Below are 14,116 nucleotides of genomic sequence, written 5' to 3'. Positions count from 1 at the left end.
TGTCGTCTCGTTGAAGGTAATGTTCACTGCTAAACAGCTTTTGCTGTTCTGCAAACCTCCATACATCCTTGTCTTGGCAATTTTGGAACATGTGGCATCTTCTTTCTTGGCTCCAATAAGTTGCAGTGTTTGCTACTCATCTTCTTTAACAGGAGTTCTTATCCTATTATGAAAATGGACATCTGAATGTAATAGGCAGTCCAAGTCCCTGAAGATATCTTGGTTTGAAGACAGAGAGAAACTTACAAATGAGGCAATAAAAAATAAATTGCACAACGTTGCATTTACTAAGTAAGCAAGATAATAGAGTCTGAAAACCAAAGGTGCTGAGTGAGCAAACTTCCGCCCCCTTCAGAGCTGAGCCTTGATGTGACCCGCATGCTAATCCTGTCATGTGTAAGATTTATTATCGAGATGACATTCGTTATTGGCATTAGGTATTCAGTTTGTTTGACATTTTTTATTACTAACCTTCTCTTTTCCAAAACCAATAACTCAGTGGTAAAAATTTATATCTTCTGTTATTCTTAAAGGGCCAAATTTGACATACAAATTCTAGTGCTTAAAATGGAATTTTATTTCAGGGGAAAATTGAGCTTCATTTGAGTGAGACTCTATTCAATATTACAGAGGGTTACTAGCTAGCCTAACTGTTAAATCTAAGGATGAGAAGAGCAGTGGGTACCACAGGGAATAATATTTTTATTTTTGTGTATATTCTGTAGACAGACTTGCAATTATATTATATTAAAATCCTAGTCTAGCAAGTTTGGAGGCCCTGGAAGAGAGAATTACTCTTGGGTGGCCAATGAAGTTATTTCTGGGAATGGGAGTCCAGAATAAAACTTTAGAGTACAGTCTTCCTGTTTTGAGGAAAGCCAGGAGACTTGTAAATGTGAAGAGCCCAAGTGACAACAGAGATGCGATAAAGAGTTAGGACCAGGTGCAGGAATGCTCATGCGCTGCCGAGGAAGGCAAACATGTGAGTGGCGTGGCCTCTCCCCAGTGAGCTGGGGTTGGTGATGCTATCACAGTACATCAGGCCGTGGGCCCAAGACAGCATTTCTCAACCCTTTAATACCCATGCCCCCTTTAATACAATTGGTAATCTTGTCATTCCCACATGATTATAGTTTTCCCCAGAGTGCTCAATGCTAAGTCATATTAAGATGGAAATGTAATAGCTTCTCCAACACATGACTCTTCCTCATTTCTTTACCTCTTACAGTAAACAGATTTGATGGGTTCTCCTCTCAAAGCAGGCTTTAACTGGAGAGAAAAGAGTGAGAGGGAAAGTGCCTCTCACAGTGCCTGGTACATAGCAGACTCTCAAAAACGTTAGTCCTCTAGCTGGGCTGCTGGTGGAAAAAGGTGGAAAAAGGAAAACTAATGTTTTCAGCCCTATTAGATTTTGTACTTAGCAGACAATTTTTATTCAAGCAGGGGCTGGTTGTGGGTCTCTAACCCTGATGGGGAAAATCCCACTGGGCTGATAATCCATAGGAAACTAAAGTTGTTACCAACAAAGAGAAGAAAGGTGATAAGAGACAGGGAGTTAGTAGAATTGTTGGCCCTAATATTTTGCTTAAGAGTTTTTAAAGGTGTTATTATCCTGAATCTTCATATATTTTATTTATTTTGCACGCCTGTTTCTCCATGCTTGCTCACGTGCAAGCTTTTTGAGGACAGAATTGGATGTTCTACTTGAAAGCATCAATGACAGCCTTGAGCTCCAAGTCCCTATACACGTGTCCAGTGGACTTGTCCATCAGACTGAAGGCCAGTCTTGGCTCCATACTGCAGCCCCACCCCACTCCCCTTCCTGCAGTTTCTAGAAATGCCATATACAAAATTACTGTTCTTAGGTTGTTTTAGCACAGTCTGGATATATAATAGATTGGTTCAAATCACACTTCAAGTTGGGTGAAAAGAAATATATACGCTTTCTGGTCCATTTGCCCAGCAGTGCATACTTTTTGGATAAGGTGAATAACTAATAATGCAAATCCTAAATAGAGCACAAAATGCTTTATTCACAGCAATACATGTTGATCACATCATGAACAAGCTTTGAATCTTTTAAATCTATTAAGAACTGGAGCTATAGGAAATCAATTGCCTATGAATTTTAAACTAACATTTGCATTGCTAGATATTGTTAATTTTTGTAAAAGAAAAATGCAGCAAACTTGAAGACTCTAATTGAAAGTGTATAGTGCCTTTTAGTCATTTTTTTTTCATTTCTGCTGGGGCCTTACTTTAGACCTCAGCCACTTACGTGTAGACCTATTAATGAACATGTGCATTCTTAAGAGTTTACAGCACCTAGCTTAAGACTATCTGTCTACTTTCTACAACACAGCTCCTAAATGTGCTAATTTTATAATTCATTTCTAGCTACTTTAGAACTACAAAATCCTATCCAACAATTTATTCGGGAATTTACAGTGAAAGAAAACATTGGTTTGATCTAAATTGCAATCACCACATATATTCAGATTGACTGCATACTCTCAGGTTTGCACTCCACAGGGTTCTGGGCTTCCATCAGTCCCCAACCACCCAGCAAGGCTCTGCCTGATATACAGAGAATCACATTGGAAGGGCTAACCTGTCTTAGACTCAGAAAGACAAAGCTTCAATACACTGTCATGCTCTAAGTCTCCCTGAAGGCCTTCAGAGATGACACCATGTGATATGGTTTGGTTCTGTATCCCCACCCAAATCTGATTTTGTAGTTCCCACAATTCCCACACGTTGTGGGAGGGACTGTATGGGAGACAACTGAATCATGGGGACAGGTCTTTCCCATGCTGTTCTCATGATAGTGAATAAGATCTGATAGTTTAAAAAGGGGAGTTTCCCTGCACAAGCTCTCTTCTCTTGCCTGCCACCAGGTGAGATGTGCCTTTCACTTTCCACCATGATTGTGAGGCTTCCCCAGCCATGTGGAATGTAAGTCCATTAACACTTTTTCTTTTGTAAATTGTCAGTCTCGGGTATGTCTTTATTAGAAGTGTGAAAATGGACTAATACACCATGTGTCTAGCCTTCCATGCACTGTCACATTGGGCCTATGACCAAAGCCCCATCAATCTTCATCAAGATTAACCAGGAGGCAGCAGTGACATAAAACAAGATGAGTGCTCTGGTATATCAATGCTCTACTCATTAGAGCAGTGTTGAAAACACTGACATGAGCTGCCAAGCATTAACCAGTATTCAATTGTGGAAGGTACCAAGTATTGAGTGTAGTGATGCCCATGTGAGTCTTCTTCTCATCCTTCTCTCTCCCTCTCTCTCCCACTTTTCATGTTCTCATGCTTCTCATCACCAAGTAAAGCAAGCTCACTTATTCATTTACTCAACAAACATTTATTGAGCACCTAATGTGTGCCAGGCTCACAATTAGCTCCTTTTTACAAGGACCTCTTTATTTAGCAAAGTAAAGTGACCGCTGATAAAACATTGACTTCAGTACTAAATTAGAGGTTTATTAAAAGCATTGGTAACACATAGAAAGGAGTAAACAATTGTGACCACTGGAGGGGAGATGGTGGAACAGAGGAGAATAAAAAGAAGAAGTATTAGAGCAGGATTGAGAGGGAAGCACATTTTTGCTAGGCTTGCAAGGAATCATGAGAGTTTGCTAATAAATTAATTTATACTCTAAGTGACATAATGGTTTTTCTGCATGTCCCATACAAGTTTGAAACTGAGTTAACTAGCCTGAACTGCACACTGACCCATGCCCAACCTACTCTCCTTCTTGATTTCTCTATATTGGTTTTTGGTATCATCAACCAATCATATCTAGTCTTGGAAACTAAGAGTTAGCTTTGAATCTTGTTTTTCCTTTACACCCCACATGACATGATAGCCAGACCAAATCCATTTTATTCAAGAAATGTCCATTTGATCCATCTCATCTTCTCCATGCCAAGTCCTTGTCAACTTTCTCCTGAACTAATTTCAGTACACTCTTTACTGCCAATCACTTCTTAGAAAAGAACATATTCTTGGCTCTCCTGCTATAATGTATGTTGCCCCTTCACTGCAGTGCTCCAGGACCCTATATTGACCATGCTTCTGTGCTTCTGCTTTTGTGTGTGTGTGTGTGTGTGTGTGTGTGTGTGAGAGAGAGAGAGAGAGAGTCCATGTGTGTGCATGCACATATGTGCATTTGTGCACCCACATGATCAGGAATTTTTCTCTTCTGCTTTACTTCAGCTGTGTTCATGGCCTTTTATTGTGGAAACCTATTCATAACTGTAAACCAGCTTAAATGCCTCTATAATTTTTCTTACTTCTCTTACCCATATATTCTGTAGAACACAGCACTGTGAATTATAACAAGTTATCTGAACAAACTGGACACAGCAGGATACAAGCAGAAAGTAACTTGACTTTTTGTTTACAACTGCCTGTTAAACTTGTCCATTTGTATAGTTTTCTTCTCTATTCCACTGGGTAATCTTGAGGAAATCTTATAGCTTTTTTAGCCATTCTCAGATATTATCAAATTGTCTCTCCTGCCATAAATTAAAAGTATAGACAAATATAATGTCAACAATTAATTCTATGATTCAACCTAATACTTATGCCTTCTCCACGTAGCTCAGGCAACATGGGGTCTTAGAATTCTGCAGCAGGAACATGGTCGCTCAGTTTCTTCTCTCTTCCTTGCTCCTCCTTCTCCTTTACTTGCTAACTGCTATGTGGGACCCTCCATATTTGTGCCTGGGGAGCACAGGGTATGAAGGTGATGGCAGTGAATTAGGAGAAAGATCATAGTCTTAACGTGGCCAATGTGGTGTATCCAGTGTCCAAGGTCAACTGTGCTTGTTAGATGACCAAATGTTGGCTGTTTCTCTTGCAAGGATTTGGTGGGGTCTTCAGAGAGCCACCCTGCCTCTCCTCTGCCACCCAGGACAACTTACTGAAATTCCCTAAACAAGCTCAGCTTCTTCCAGCTGGCCATGAATGACTACCCTCCACCCCCATCTTCTGGCCATCTACCTCATAGAATCTCCCTCTGGTGGTGGTCACCTTCTCCAACTGGACATGATCACCTCCCCAACTGGATGATCAACTGGACAGAATCATTTATACAATAAACTTTTAAGTTTAGAATACTTTTAGATTTATAGGAAGCCTGCAGAGTTCCCATGTATCCCATGCCTAGTTTCCTCTCCATTCATCCTCTTACTTTAGTCAAATACCTATGAACAGTTAATTAACCAATGTTGATACTTCATTATGAGCTAAAGTCCATGCTTTATTCAGATTTCTTTAGTTTTTACCAAATGTCCTTTTTCTGTGTCAGTATCTCATGCAGTATACCACATTATCTTTAGGTGTTATGTCTCTTAGCCTCCTCTTGGCTGTGAAAGTTTCTCAGCTTTCCTTGTTTTTTTTTTTATTATTATTTATTATTATTAATTTTTGAGACAGAGTCTCACTCTATCACCCAGGCTGTAGTGCAGTGGCACAATCTTGGCTCACTGCAACCTCTGCCTCCAGATTCAAGTGATTGTCCTGTCTCAGCCCTCTGAGTAGCTGGGATTACAGGTACACGCCACCATGCCTGGCTAATTTTATACATATATAATTTTTTTTTTTTTTAGTAGAGATGGGGTTTCACCATGTTGGCCAGGCTGGTCTCGAACTCCTGACATCATGTGATCTGCCCGCCTAGACCTCCCAAAGTCCTGGGATTACAGGTGTGAGCCACCGCTCCTGGCCGCTTTCCTTGTTTGGAATGACCTTGACAGTTTTGAGGAGTAGTGATCAGGTAGAATGTTCCTCAGTTGGGATTTTTCTGATGTCTTTTCCTGATTACTCTGGGATTATGGGTTTTGGGAGGGAAGACCACAGAGGCGAGGTGCCATTCCCATCCTGTCACACCAAGAGTGCACACCATTAACCTGACTCCACACTCTGGGTGTGAACTTTGACCACCTGGCAGAGGTTGCATTTGTCAGATTTCTCCACTGGAAAGTTACTGTTTATGTTCCTCCTTTCCAGACTGTACTCTTTGGAAGGAAGTTACTGTGTGCAACCCAGATGAAGGAAGAGAAGGAGGTTTGCTCTACCTCAGGCAGATCTACAGAAATTATTTGGGATCCTTTGGCATGGGACATTAGTCTCTTCCCATCCATGTATTTATTTATGCATTCGTTGATTCAATTATTTATTTATATCAACATGTATTCATGGATAACTATATTATATATTGGGTTGCAATCCAACAGAATCTTTTTTGAAGACAACTTTAGGCAAGCCACCTTCTGCAGGTCCATTTGACCCAGGAGAAATCTCACCCATTTTTGGCTCAGCAAGCCCTGGAAATCTAGGCTGTTCTAACACAGCCTGTGCCTTTGCTTAGAACTCTCTAGAAAGCCTAATACATTTAGATTTTCCAGACCTGAGTCAGAGCATCAATTCCTACCTCCTCCAAACTCCAGGGCACAGCTGTCAGATAGATTTGTTGTTGTTGTTGTTGTTGTTTGTTTTTTGTTTTTGAGACGGAGTCTTGCTCTGTCACCCAGGCTGGAGTGCAGTGGCGCGATCTCGGCTCACTGCAAGCTCCATCTCCCGGGTTCATGCCATTCTCCTGCCTCAGCCTCCTGAGTAGTTGGGACTACACACCCCCGCCACCACACTCGGCTAATTTTTTTGTATTTTTAGTAGAGACGGGGTTTCACCATATTAGCCAGGATGGTCTTGATCTCCTGACCTCGTGATTCACCTGCCTCGGCCTCCCAAAGTGCTGGGATTACAGGGTTGAGCCATCATGCCCGGCCCAGATGGGTTTTTTGAAAACTGACTATTCTTTGTCTCTTGGCCAAGGTACTCTGCTGATTCTCTTTAAAGTAGTCCTTACTGTGGGCCGCTCTGATCCATTCCCTAACCTAACTAAAACAACTCTGAGGGGGATAGTGAGTTAAGTTACAAAGCCAGCTTTACATGCTCTTAGCCTCTTCTGCATAAGTGGTCTGCCACCTATTTCTCTCCAAATTTGTGGCCTCTTCCCTGGAATCTATAGGGACAGTCATATTTAGTATCTTGTTATACTGTCATAATTTAATTGTTCCTCAAATTATGTTCCTGATCCAGCAGCATCAGAATCAGCCAGGGAGGTGGAAATGCAAACTCTCAGGTCATACCCCAGAACCACTGATTCAGAAACCCAGGGGCTGGGGTCCAGCAATCTGTCTTTTAACAAGTCCTACACCTGCTTGTGCTGCAAACTGAAGTTTAAGGGCTACTGCACAGTTAGCAGCTTGCGTGTTCTCTCCTCACAACTTAGCTACAAGCTCTTTTAGAACCACCAAATAGCCTAGTGCCTGACTTGACACAGGGTAGGGGCTCAAACAATGAATTGAAGTTGCATCCTCTATTGTTCACTGCTATTGAAATTGAAACCTGTTATTACCAAAGGGAAGTATGAGTTCTTGCTGTTAGGTGCCCTAGGTGCCTCCCCATTCCTGATGAGCTCCTTCAATACTGTTAGCACATTTTATTAAAATCTTTCTAGTGAAAATGTTTGGAGCATGCCATCTGTTTCCTGTCAGAACCTTGATAAATACAATGTCCCAATAGTATATTTATTTCCATGAAGGACCACAAAAAAGAATGCTATTTCAAAGGAGAAAATTGCTAATGGTGCACGTTTAGGCTTTGGTTAATTGAGGGTGAATAACTTCCCGACACTCTTCTAAAGATATAGATGTGTTTGTTTTCTACATTATATATGCCAAAACTGTGCTAATAGCTTATTATAAATAGTTTATGTATAAATGTTTATTATACATTATCTGTTTAATTCTCACAATAATAACCATGAGGTTTTAATTATTTCCATCTTACTGGAAATCAAAACTCAGAACATTTACGGCCTGCATCAGCTTACAAAGCTAGGAAGTGGGAGAACCAGGACTACAGCATCTACCTCATGACAAAAATGGTGTCCTTAGCCCCTCTATAGGTCTCAAGCATTGTCCCTTTGTTCAGGTGACACTGCAAATAGATACACAGTAATGGGCTTTCTGGTGAGGCCAGTAGGGAGGCAGAGGAAGGCACACTAAAGATACCTAGAACGTGACTTCCTTGTCTGTGGATAAGGGCAGAGAACTTCAGTGGTGGCCTGACCATCTGCCACAGTAAAGAATAGAACAAGGAAAGAGAGATAAGGAGAAGTCAACATTACTGTTGTGAGTGTCACAAAAAGTGTGCATTGTTTCAAGAGTTGGGCTGAAAAGACAGAATGAAACTGTACAAGTATTGATAGGTGAAGAAAAAGGACAAAAACTGATCATACTGCAACTAAATTTTAACAAAAGAGGCCATTACAAGAAACAAATACAGGGATAGCACAGGTTACCATGTGAGTGAGTGTCATGAACCTAACTTGTCAACTCCACTTGCCAGTGGCTTTCCTGGCCTCATTATCCCAAGGCAGAGGGTGGTACTCACCAGAATACAGCATGACAGCTTGTCCAGGAAAGCGGTGACAGACCGCTTTAACCATTATCACACTAATTAACCACACTTCCCTTCTTTTTGAGAACAAATGCTAACCCCTGATATGAGCATAGTAGATCTCAAATCCAAGTCTACACAAGCTGCCCTTACCCTCCACAAGAAGTATCAATCAGAATCTGTCTTGAAAAGTGCCTTTTAGTGAATGGTTCATATAGTAGCAAATAAATAAATACCTGTTGAATGAGTAGGAATGGGAATTATAACAAGATTGAAATATAAGGGATCACTTTCATGAACATAGAGAACAAAAATGGTAACACTGTCATCCCAGCTCTGTGCTCAATGCTGGACACATCATGGCAAATGAACCTTCCTGAAAAGTTCCTCCACACTGTAGCAGGAGGGTCAGACAGCACAGAGGTAAACTTGCAAACCAAGGTATGTACCATCGAGGAAATAAACAATTAGTGGTAGAGAATAATATGGTGGTCAAAGGCCTCTAAGGAAGAAATATTTGAGTACAAATCTTGTATTAGTCCATTTTCACACTGCCATCAAGACATTCCCCAGACTGGGTAATTTATAAAGAAAAGAGGTTTAATTGACTCACAGTTCCACATGGCTGGGAGGCTTCAGGAAACTTACAATCACGGTAAAAAGGGAAGTAGGCATATCTTACATGGTGGCAAGCAAGAGAGAGCCAGCAAGAGCAGAGAAAACTGTCTTATAAAACCATCAGATCTCATGAAAACTCACTCACCATCACGAGAACAGTATGGAGAGAAACCACCCCCATGATCCAATCACTTCCTATCTGGTCCCTCCCTTGACATGTGAGGATTATGGGGATTACAATTTGAGATGAGATTTGGGTGGGGACACAGAGTCAAATCATATCATTCTGCCCCTGGCCCCTCCCAAATCTCATGTCCTCACATTTCAAAACACACTCATGCCTTCCCAACAGTTCCCCAAAGTCTTAATTCATTCCAGCGTTAACTCAAAACTCCAAGTCCAAGGCCTCATCTGGGACAAGTCAAGTCCCTTCCACCTATGAGTCTGTAAAATAAAAAATAAGTTAGTTACTTCCAAGATACAATGAGGGTACAGGCATTGGATAAATATTCACATTCCAAATGCGAGAAATTGGCCAAAACAAAGGGTCTATAGGCCCTATGCCAGGCCAAAATCAAGCAGGGCAGTCATTAAATCTTAAAGCCCCAAAATGATCTCCTTCGACTCTATATCTCACATCCGGGGAACACTGACACAAAGAGTTGACTCTCACAGCCTTGGGCATCTCTGCCCCTGTAGCTTTGCAGAGTACAACCTCCTGCCCAGGCTGCTTTCATGGCTGGTGTCGAGTGTCTGCAGCTTTTACAGGTGCACAGTGAAAACTGTTAGTGGATCTATCATTCTGGGGTCTGAGGACAGTGACCCTCTTCTCACAGATCCACTAGGCCATGCCCCAATGGGGACTCTGTGTGGGAGCTCCAACCCCACATTTTCCTTCCACACTGCCCTAGCAGAGGTTCTCCATGAGTGCTCCACCCCTGAAGCAAACTTCTGCCTAGACATCCAGACACTTCTATACATCCCCTGAAATGTAGGCAGAGGTTGCCAAACTTCAATTCTTTACCCACAGGTCCAACACCACCTGAAAGCTGCCAAGGCTTGGAGCTTGCACCCTCTGAAGTAATGGCCTGAACTGTACCTTGGCCCCTTTTAGCCACGAGATGCAGGACACCATGTCCCGAGGCTCCACAGAGCAGTGGTCCCTGGGCCTTGCCCATAAAACCGTTTGTTCTGTCCTTCCTAGGCATCCAGGCCTGTGACAGGAGTGGCTGCCATGAGGACCTCTGACATGCCCAGGAGACATTTTCCCCATCATCTTGGCTCTTAACATTTGGATCCTCATTACTCATGCAAATTTCTGCAGCTGGCCTGAATTCCTCCCCAGAAAATGGGATTTGCTTTTCTACTACATGGTCAGGCTGCAAATTTTCCAAACTTTTACACTCTGCTTCTCTTTTAAACATGAGTTTCAATTTCAAACTATCTTGTTGTGAATGCATAAGACTGAATGTTTTCAAAATCAACCAGATAAACTCTTGAATGCTTTGGTGCTTAGAAATTTATTCTGCCGGATACCCTAAGTCATCTGTCTCAAGTTCAAAGTTCCACCGATCTCTAGTGCAGGGGCAAAATGCCACCAGTCTCTTTTCTAAAGTGTAGCAAGAGTGACCTTTGCTCCAGTTCCCAAGAAGTTTCTCATCTCCACCTGAGACCACCTCAGCTTGGACTTCATTGTACACATCTTTATCAGCATTTTGGTCAAAATCATTCAACAAGTCTCTGGGAAGTTCCAAACTCTCCCACATCCCCCTGTTTCTTCTGAGCCCTCCAAACTTTTCCAACCTCTGCCTGTTACTCAGTTCCAAAGTCCCTTCCACATTTTCAAGTGTCTTTATATACCAATTAGCTGTATTAGTCCATTCTCACACTGTTACAAACAACTGCCCCAAACTAGGTAGTTTATAAAGAAAAGAGGTTTAATTGACTCAAAGTTCTGCATGTCTGGGGAGGCCTCAGGAAACTTACAAGCATGGTGGAAGGGGAAGTAGGCACAATTTACATGGCAGCAGGTGAGAGGGGGCAAGCAAGAGCAGGGAAAATTGCTTTCTAAAACCATCACATCTCATGAGAACTCACTCACTATCACAACAACAGCATGGGGAAAACTGCCCCCATGATGCAATCACCTCCCATCTGGTCCCTCTCTCAACATGTGGAGACTATGGGGATTACAATTTGAGATGAGATTTGGGTGGGGACATACAACCAAACGATATCAGACCTAAAGGATTACAACAAACAAACAAACAAACCTGACCGTTCAACATACAGGAGCAAAGCTTTTCGGATGGAGAGAGCAGCCAGGGCAAAGGCCATGTGGTAGGAAGGCTCTTGGTACCTTCAAGTGTGTTTGCTCAGTATAGACTGAGGAAGAAGAGAGTGCAGGGGATGAATTTGGAAAGAAGAGTCCACTGGAGACCATGCATGAGCCCTGGGGAGGCTTCAGTCTCCCAGCTCCAAGATTCTACGATTCCGTCCCAGCGTTTTGTCTCGTGAAAAAAAGAAGACAGCACATGCGTTTTCCTGTCTTTGCCGGGAATCAGTTTCTGCTCTTGGCAAGCTGTCCAGAGAGCTCTCACTTGGCAGGTAGGGACTCCTTGGACTTTATAAATGAGAAGCCTATAGTCAAGAATTTCCAAATATGATTAAAATGGAACTGCCATTGAAATCAGGCTTGGCTGCCTGTCTCTCTGGTACTCAGAAAGAAGAGCCCCTCCTGGACCTGGCAGGCAAACTCAGCGACACTGTTGGACTAGATTTAGGAAGGGCTGCCAGGTAGAAAGGAGATTTCAATCACTGTGCAGCCAAATTAGTAATTAGAGCCACTGGGTGCTGGGGACGCACCATGAAAAACCCTATGACCTCTGGATAGTTGAAGTCATTGAGATAAATGAGCTTCGAGGCCAGGGCTTCGTTTTAGAGAACGCGCATACTTTATGATTAACTCCAGATGACCCCAGTGCCCAGAGACTGACCAAATGTCGTTAATTGAAATCAGAAAATGCTAACTGGTCAACAGTTTCTTTTGGCCAGTTCAGCTGTCAAACAGTTCAAAAAAGGGAAGGGTTGGCGCCGAATATCCTATATCAGCAGAGAAGTACAGATGAAATACATTTCCCTGGATGGTGTCAGTCTGAATCCAAGTCCAGCAGACCAAATCTCTACAGTTTCCTTTCTCACTGGTGAGTTATGCCATGGAAGAGATGGTTCCAGAATGAAAACCAAAGGTAATGCTTTAAGTAAACGGACTGTACCTGCTTGTGGGAGCAATGGTGATCACAGGCACCAGGGCCGCAGCACACCTCCTCTGTGGCTTGTTTTAATTGAAACTGATGGAGCTGTGGAGCTGACTGGGTTTTGCATAAATCATCATCGGTAATACTCTTTCAAGGGTAATCACAACATTAATATACCAAGCAGGAAGTGAAATAATTAAAATTTAGCACATTGCAGTATTGAAGTTTCTAAAATTAATCTAAAGCACCTTTTCTCAGTACAAACGAGCCATTGCTTCAATCCACAGAAATTTGTGCTACAATCACTAGACCATCAGCAACAAAGAGGTTCCACTTTTCTTTCTACACTACAAATCATCTGCTTATATTTCAATCCCTTTCTTCTCTGGTGGTGCTAGACTTTTTTATCTTTTTTCGTTTTACCTGCCTCTAGCTAAATATGTGCCATAAGGTCTTGTAAAATAGAAACCCTATAAATCTGGGGATATTGGAAAGAAAATCCTTCTCACATTACCCTTAGGAAGACAACTCCAGCTCAGAGAGTGAATACGGATATGTAGAGTGGCAAGAAACCTGTGGTGATGAGCATCTCATTTCAATATATCTGTACAGAAGGCAATAAAATACCCAGGCTGGGTTTCTATGGTGAGCCACAGGGGTAAGATATTCAGTGGCACTAAACGGCTCACTTACCTTGATGAAGTAAGTATCTTTCATCCTTGGTGTCTTACAAAAGATAATAAGCAAAAAAAAAGCTCCCTGTTGTAATACATAATCTCACACTTAGACAGCTTAAAACAGCACTATTTTGCAGAGAACTGCACCCTAATGTCATCACAGTGGAAATACCTTGACCTGGAAGCACTAACATAGTGATTGTGGTGCTTCCTCTTGCCAAGACATTAAATAGGAGCTCCTGTTTAATGGGCAAGGTCCTCAATACCCAGATGGCATTCCAGCTAACAGCCAACCTGCCCCAAACTGTAAAGTTGGCAAAGCCTGGCTTTCGTGGCTCCTAATGCAACTTGGTATTGCTTCTTTTTTCCTCAATTTCACGTCTTCTGTAGGAAGGTAGGAATTTTCCAGTGTCTGGAGAGAAAAGACAGTAATGAGCCCCTGTTGCCCTTGAAAGAGTTACTTGATCAGGCAATTTTGCCTAGACTGAATCGGAGAGAGGGACCCCAAAGTCGAATTTTTCATAGTGGTATTCCAGACATTTTGGAAGGGGAATTAGCAGTGAGAGACCGAGTAGTGCCCCAATGTCTCTTATATCATGTTATTCAAATCATACTTCCATGCTGCCTATATGTAAAGCCAGTTCTGATAACTCATCAGTTGAAGCAGACACTGCCATTTCCTATATTGAGAAATTTTCTAGCAGGTTTGGTCACTTTCCAGTGACGGGATATGTAAGAATAAATTAGACAGAAGTGACAATTAGAGTCAGGTTTCTGAGGATTGCCTGGCCAATAAGAACTCCCAAACAAATCATGAGTAGAAAAACTGCTTCACTTGGAAAATAGTAAGGACTCTCACCATATGATAGTGTGCTTTATTGAATGAAAATTTACTTATATATTTGAAATGAAACTCTTCATGTTAATACGAGATAGTCCAGATGTGAGCAAGTCCCATTGAAACTCCACGGACACAATCAAAGAAAAAGTGGAGGGCAGCATCTTTGATCAAAACATCAGTATCTTTAAATGTGTCTCTAAACCTTACCTGGTACATATATCAAAGCTTTCATACTCATC

The 14,116-nt window shown here is 42.0% G+C and overlaps 1 protein-coding gene and 1 long non-coding RNA gene across 20 annotated transcripts in view; one reads left to right on the top strand and one right to left on the bottom strand.

Annotated features, from left to right (window-relative positions):
* The window catches only part of LOC105486013 (replication factor C subunit 3), a 701,449-nt gene that overhangs the window by 460,783 nt on the left and 226,550 nt on the right, over positions 1-14,116 (top strand). The window lies entirely within an intron of this gene.
* Positions 1-14,116, bottom strand: part of LOC105486011 (uncharacterized) — a 261,312-nt gene that overhangs the window by 63,251 nt on the left and 183,945 nt on the right. For 15 of the 16 annotated variants that reach the window (XR_011615056.1, XR_011615059.1, XR_011615063.1 and 12 more), the window contains one exon: positions 12,378-13,448. The exons of the other annotated variant lie outside the window; for it this stretch is intronic. This is a non-coding gene — a long non-coding RNA (uncharacterized lncRNA). The remainder of the gene's footprint in view (positions 1-12,377; positions 13,449-14,116) is intronic. 16 annotated transcript variants of the gene reach the window in all.

Source organism: Macaca nemestrina, chromosome 16 (genome assembly GCF_043159975.1).
Source record: "Macaca nemestrina isolate mMacNem1 chromosome 16, mMacNem.hap1, whole genome shotgun sequence".
Classification (NCBI taxonomy): domain Eukaryota; kingdom Metazoa; phylum Chordata; class Mammalia; order Primates; family Cercopithecidae; genus Macaca; species Macaca nemestrina.
This window is presented reverse-complemented; position numbering and strand designations above follow the sequence as displayed.